General features: G+C 47.7%; 1 long non-coding RNA gene across 1 annotated transcript in view; it reads right to left on the minus strand.

Moving 5' to 3' along the window:
- LOC123386955 overlaps window positions 1-5,780 on the minus strand; it is a 41,096-nt gene extending 35,316 nt beyond the window's left edge. Inside the window, exon 1 of the long non-coding RNA XR_006604556.1 lies at window positions 4,022-5,780. This is a non-coding gene — a long non-coding RNA (uncharacterized LOC123386955). The remainder of the gene's footprint in view (window positions 1-4,021) is intronic.
- Window positions 5,781-6,000: the final 220 nt, after the last annotated feature.

The raw sequence follows: 6,000 nt of genomic DNA on the forward strand, positions 1-6,000 counted from the left end.
CACAGGGTCACAACCTCTACATGGAAGATTTTTTTCCAACTGAGTTTAAATTCTTTCTTCAATTCTACACAAGTGGTATAAAGTGACCTAGCATCCTATCAACCCATAAACTATGGAGATTTTTTTTTTCCCAATTTCCATGTTTCCTCCTTCCCTAGATAACACTACGTCTGTTATGTATGTGACCCACATCAGTGGAGACATTCACGAAGCCTACTGGTTAAAAGTGTGCGTTCAATGGAGTTCCTGGCTGACTCGGTTGGTGAAGCATCTCACTCTTGGTTTCAACTCCGGTCGTGAACTCCGGGCGCTGGGATCAAGCCCTGTGCTGGACTCCACGCTCAGCAGGGTGTCCCCATCTAAACCTCCTCCCGCCTGCTCACATTCTCCATACAAAATCTTTAAAAAAAAATGTGTGGATTCAAGAGACAACCTATACGTGCTCTTGGTCAAGTCATGTCAACCTTCTCTGCTTTGGGGCGCCTGGGTGGCTCAGTGGTTAAGCCGCTGCCTTCGGCTCAGGTCATGATCTCAGGGTCCTGGGATCGAGTCCCGCATCGGGCTCTCTGCTCGGCAGGGAGCCTGCTTCCTCCTCTCTCTCTCTGCCTGCCTCTCTACCTACTTGAGATTTCTCTCTGTCAAATAAATAAATAAAATCTTTAAAAAAAAAAAAAAACCTTCTCTGCTTTAATTTCCTCATCTATATAATGGGAATAAGATAAGAAGAGCACCAACTTCACAGGATGGTTGTGAGCATTCAATAAATTACTATTTAAATTTCTTAGAACAGGAGCACCTGGGTAGTTCACTTCGGTAAGCTTCCCACTCTTGTTTTCAGCTCAGACCATGAACTCATGTTTGTGAGATCGAGCCCCACACTGGGCTCTGTGCTCGGCGTAGGGTCTGCTTGGGATTCTCTCCTCTCCTCCCACCAGCCGTGCTCTACCTCTCTCTCTCTAAAATGAGTAAGTAAATAAAATCTGAAATTCTTAGAATAGTCATTGGCTCATATTAAGTGATCTGCAAATGATAGTGATTATTATTACTACCAGTAGTAGTGGTGGGGTGGGTGGAGGGGTACTACTACTACTACTACACTATTACCACTGTGAGTCACAAAGTCAGATTAAACTACCTGGACTCAGACAAAGAAGTGTAAAAATTGGGAAGAGGAGAATGTCAGGTTTTAACTTCTTCTTATTCTGGAAGGAAAAAGCAAGTTACCTAGGGAGGCATCACATGATTTCCATTTGGAACAGAGCAGGATCACAAGAAACCTAGGCTGGACAATATCACTGGGTATAGTCTGAGGCGGGCATTGGAACAGACAGTACATTTCCAGCCTCTTCAAGCAGAGAGCCTTCGCTGAATGAATGAGTGGTCACGAGCCATTTCAGAGAATCCTGGTGGGCAAAAGCTGAACCACCCATTCAAGTGATTCCAGGAGGGGCGCCTGGGTGGCTCAGTGGGTTAAAGCCTCTGCCTTCGGCTCAGGTCATGATCCCAGGGTCCTGGGATCGAGCCCCGCATCGGGCTGTCCGCTCCGCGGATAGCCTGCTTCCTCCTCTCTCTCTTTCTACCTGCTTCTCTGCCTACTTGTGATCTGTCTGTTAAATAAATAAATAAAATCTTTAAAAAAAAAAAAAATTAAAAAAAAAATCAAGTGATTCCAGGAAAACACCCCAGGATGTGTTAGGAGGGAATTCTCCTGAAAGTAGCAGCAGAATTACCTAGGTCTGCCTCTTCATCTCCCCCAAGGAGGAGAACCATACTCTAATTGACCTTTGGCTTAGCCTTCTAATGCAATCATAGAGAAGAACAAATCTAGGGAATGTTTCCCATGACAGTGTTTCTTCCCTGCTCTGCTCACATTTCTGGACTCTTCCTCAAGGGAGAAGAGAAATCCCCTTCTGTGCCCATCATCTATCTGTGTGTCACCCAACCCCGGAAGCACACAAATGGCTCAGCTGATCTTCACTGGGCCAAGTGTAGCTGCAGGTCACTATACTAAAAGGCAAACGTGCTTTCTTCTGCTTTATGCAACAGATGCCAGCGGACTGCTCCTGGCAGTGCTTTCTCTGCACGTTCTCCTCCTCTGGCTACAAGATGGAGAAAGGGTCTTACTTGTCAGAGTGGGCCGGATGATACTCCAGCCTCAGCGGAGAGAGGCACAGACAGTCCCTTCCCATTCTGAGCAGATGGAACAGCAGGAGTAAAGGCTCCTGAGTGGGAGCCCAGTTGACGCAGCTGGGCGGGGTAGAGTGAGCAAGGCAGAAGCAGGAGGTGAGATCAGAGAGGTGGTGGGGCACCTGATCATGTGGGGCCTCCTCTCCCATGACAAGGAGGAGTCAGATGAGTGTGACTGTCTGACATAGTCTTTACCAGATCACTCTGGCTGCCTTGTGGAGAATAGATGGAGGGCAAGAGTAGCCGGAGGAGACCAGTGAAGGAAGGGGACTATTGTTCAGGTGAGGAGGGATGGTGCCTAGCACCAGGGTGTGATGCAAGACGTGGGAAGCCCCTGAAATGAGGCCTTTTTCCACCTGCGAAGGCACTCGATTTGTGTCAGAAATCAGAGGTGGAACTAAAGGGGACCTTAGACCTTAGCTGGTCTAGGCACCCTCATCTGAGGTCACCTGGGCAGACACTGGACAGAACCTGGCACGAAGCCCCACTTCAACAGCCTTCCACCGTGTGGCTCCTGTTTGGTCCCTCTCACTGTCCCTTCTATTTCTGTGGTTTTGGAGAGACGGATCCACCAAGATGCACTTTAGAGGCTCAGAGTAAAGCTAAGAACTTGCTTTTCATTTATTTCTGCATTATACACCACCTACTTCCCAAAAGGATTTGAGACCACTTACAGGAACAATCATCTCAGATGTTTTCAGAGACTCCTTAAGGGCACAAGGAAATGTTTAAAACACAACATTAAGTGAAAAACCTAAGACATGACACTTTGTTCCTAATCATATTATTACATAATAGAAAGACAGAGAGAGAGGGAAGAAAGAGAGGGAGAGAACGAGGAAGAGGAAGGGAGGGGAAAGGAAGGGAACAGAAAGGGGGAGGAGAGGGAAAGACAAATTGGAAAGAAACATTAACGGTGGCTATTTCCCTTCTTAAAATGGTCTGGGCAGACCTCATTGTTAATAACATGGTTCCCTGAGATGCTGCAGCTAAGATGATTTTGAAGGATAGTAACATCTTTTTAATGTTAATAGTTATGTATTTATAGATCAAATATGTATTTCCAAAATATCGCTAACACGTCCAAACCATGTGTCGGCTCAATCTCATTCCTAGTGCAACTGAGGAATTTTATTACATTTTTACTCTATTCCAATTCAATTAATAGAAATAATTTTCTCTGAGCTAATAAAACTAGTTGGCACGGGAGCCTGGGTGGCTCAGTTGGTTGGGCAGCTGCCTTCAGCTCGGGTCATAGTCGCGGGGTTCCGTGATCACGTCCCGCATCGGGCTCTGAGCTTCGCAGGGAGCCTGCTTCTCCCCCTGACCTTCTCCCATCTCGTGCTCTCTCACCGTCTCTCTCTTTCTCTCACCGTCTGACTTGGAAATTTCCTTGACCAGACTGACAGGTTCATGAGGTACTCTTTCCACCTCCAGGTTCCTGCGGGGCACATTCTGCTAATGGTTCTCGAAGTCCATTCTTCGAGTCCCATTTTCTCCTGCCTCCACGAGCAATGTTCCCCCTGCCCTTCCCAACTCCGTTTACAATCCCCTTGAGGTGCTCTGGCCGCCAGCTGATGCCTGGATCCAAAGCCACTGCTACCGGATTTACCTTTAGGTGACCTCCACGCCCTATGTTCAGTACTGATTTCTCTTTCAGTTAGGTACTGATGCTCGAGACTTAGTGGCTTAACTCAACAACCATTTCACTATCTCCCCTGATGCTGTGGATTGACTAGGTTTGGGCAATTCTTCTGCTCTATACGGTGTCAGCTGGGGATGCAGATATCTGCGAGGCACAACTCAGAAGGACCTTCTATGATGGTTTACTCACCTGGCCAGCAGCTGGGGTCAGGTGGATGCTCTGATGGGACCGTCATACGGAGTGCCTCACGTCTCACCCCCGTGTCTTTTCAATGCAGCCTGAGCTGCTCACAGCATGGCATCTGGAATCTGAGAGGCAAGAAGCAGAAATTGCTCAGACATCCTGGGACATCATTTTCGGTGCCTTCTGAGGGCTAAAGCCAATCATGGTACAGTACAGATTCAAGGGACACAAGTTCCGCCCCTTGGTGTGAGGAGTGTCATGCACACAGGGAGAGGGAAAGGATGGCTGGGGCCAGCTTGGGACACCAGCTGCCCCAGTGCCTCTGCCCGTAGCGAGTGTCCTTCACAGCCAGGATGAACTACGCAGACCGCTGCTTCTCAAACATCAGAGTACCCATAATCCCCCTGAGCTTGTGTGGCAACGCAGCCCAGACTCTGTGGATCTAAGTGGGTCCTAGGAAGCCACATCTTACAATTTTCAGGTGATGACAGATGCTGCTGGTTCACACTCGGAGTAAGAAGGATGTTGTTGGTATACTGGAGGTAGCCGAGGGTTAAAGACCACAGACCTGAGGTCAAAATCCATCGCTACCTCTTTTTCACTGTGGCTCCTTGAGTGTCCTCTAGACTGTTTCCCCACCTGTTTAAATGGAACCGTGAAACAACTGCAGGAACCAACAGGAAGAATAGGATATGGTACCACAGACTCTTGGCAGCTGTGTGTCAGGGGCACTTTACTTCTCCCCCTTTCTCACCTGTAGTTTCTTCACCTAAAATTAAAGTGGGAATGGGAATGACAGTATCTATCACATAAGGTGGTGATGAATCTTTAGGAAAATCTGGGATGAACACACAATGAATATGTGAGGAGATGTGGGATATATCCCTGCTCCCCTGTTGCCTTTCCTCCTCATCCACATCATATATCCCAGCAGGTCAGCATTTGTTACGATTTTGGGGGCAGACGGGCTGCAAGGAAGCAAGGGTTGAGTTTTAGAGGTAAGGGAAGTAGGAAGCTAATCCATGGTCTGTCTGACCATGACCTACTCCGTGGAAAAGGGGGAGTTTGCTTCTCCTCCCCCTAGTGGACTGAAAGAATCATAAGCAAGAATTGTATTTGTCCAGGAGGCCTGGCAAAGAGCTCAGCTCCATCCTTTGTGGGATCAGGGGCTGCTGTCATTAATGATCCCTGCTGGGAAATTCAGCTGTGCCATTATCACAGTGAGAAGGGTCACCAAGTCCTATAAAGCTCCTGAGCGAGTTCCACATGGCCTATGCCCCCAGGGGGACCCTTGAACCATTCCTGGAAATCGGAGGCTCGGGACCACTGAGAACAATTCAAGTCCGTTTGGTCATGTATTCAGACTCTCTTGTAGTCACTGAAATCCATACAGAAAACAAAATGGCTCTCACGACTTGATGTCAGGATGGGAACCCAAACTATCCTACCTGGGAATAAGGCCACAAATGACAAGGCAAGAAACAATGCTTAATGTTCATTTTGCACTTCACGCTATGTTCTGAGGTAACGTGTGCACATGCACTATCTCATCTTTACAGCAACTCTAGGAAGAAGACAGCATAATAACCCCCATTGTCTATATAAGGGAACCAAGGACACAGAAATGAGGAGCTTCTCAAGGTCGTACAATGACGTGGCAGGGTGTGCACTTGAAGTCACATCTGCCTGATGACAAAAAATGCTGCACTTTTTTTTAAAAAGATTTTATTTATTTATTTGACAGAGAGAGATCACAAGTAGACAGAGAGGCAGGCAGAGAGAGGAAGGGAAGCAGGTTCCCTGCTGAGCAGAGAGCCCGATGCGGAACTCGATCCCAGGACCCTGAGATCATGACCCGACTCGAAGACAGCAGCTTAACCCACTGAGCCACCCAGGCACCCCATGCTGCACTCTTTTTTGAGGGCTGGAGGCAGGTAGCATCCCACAAATGAAAATAAGTTTTCTCTCCTGGATCAATGACTAAG

This window comes from Mustela putorius, unplaced genomic scaffold, assembly GCF_011764305.1.
Source record: "Mustela putorius furo isolate JIRA1106 unplaced genomic scaffold, ASM1176430v1.1 tig00004041_pilon_pilon_pilon, whole genome shotgun sequence".
In the NCBI taxonomy this organism is placed as follows: Eukaryota; Metazoa; Chordata; class Mammalia; order Carnivora; family Mustelidae; genus Mustela; species Mustela putorius.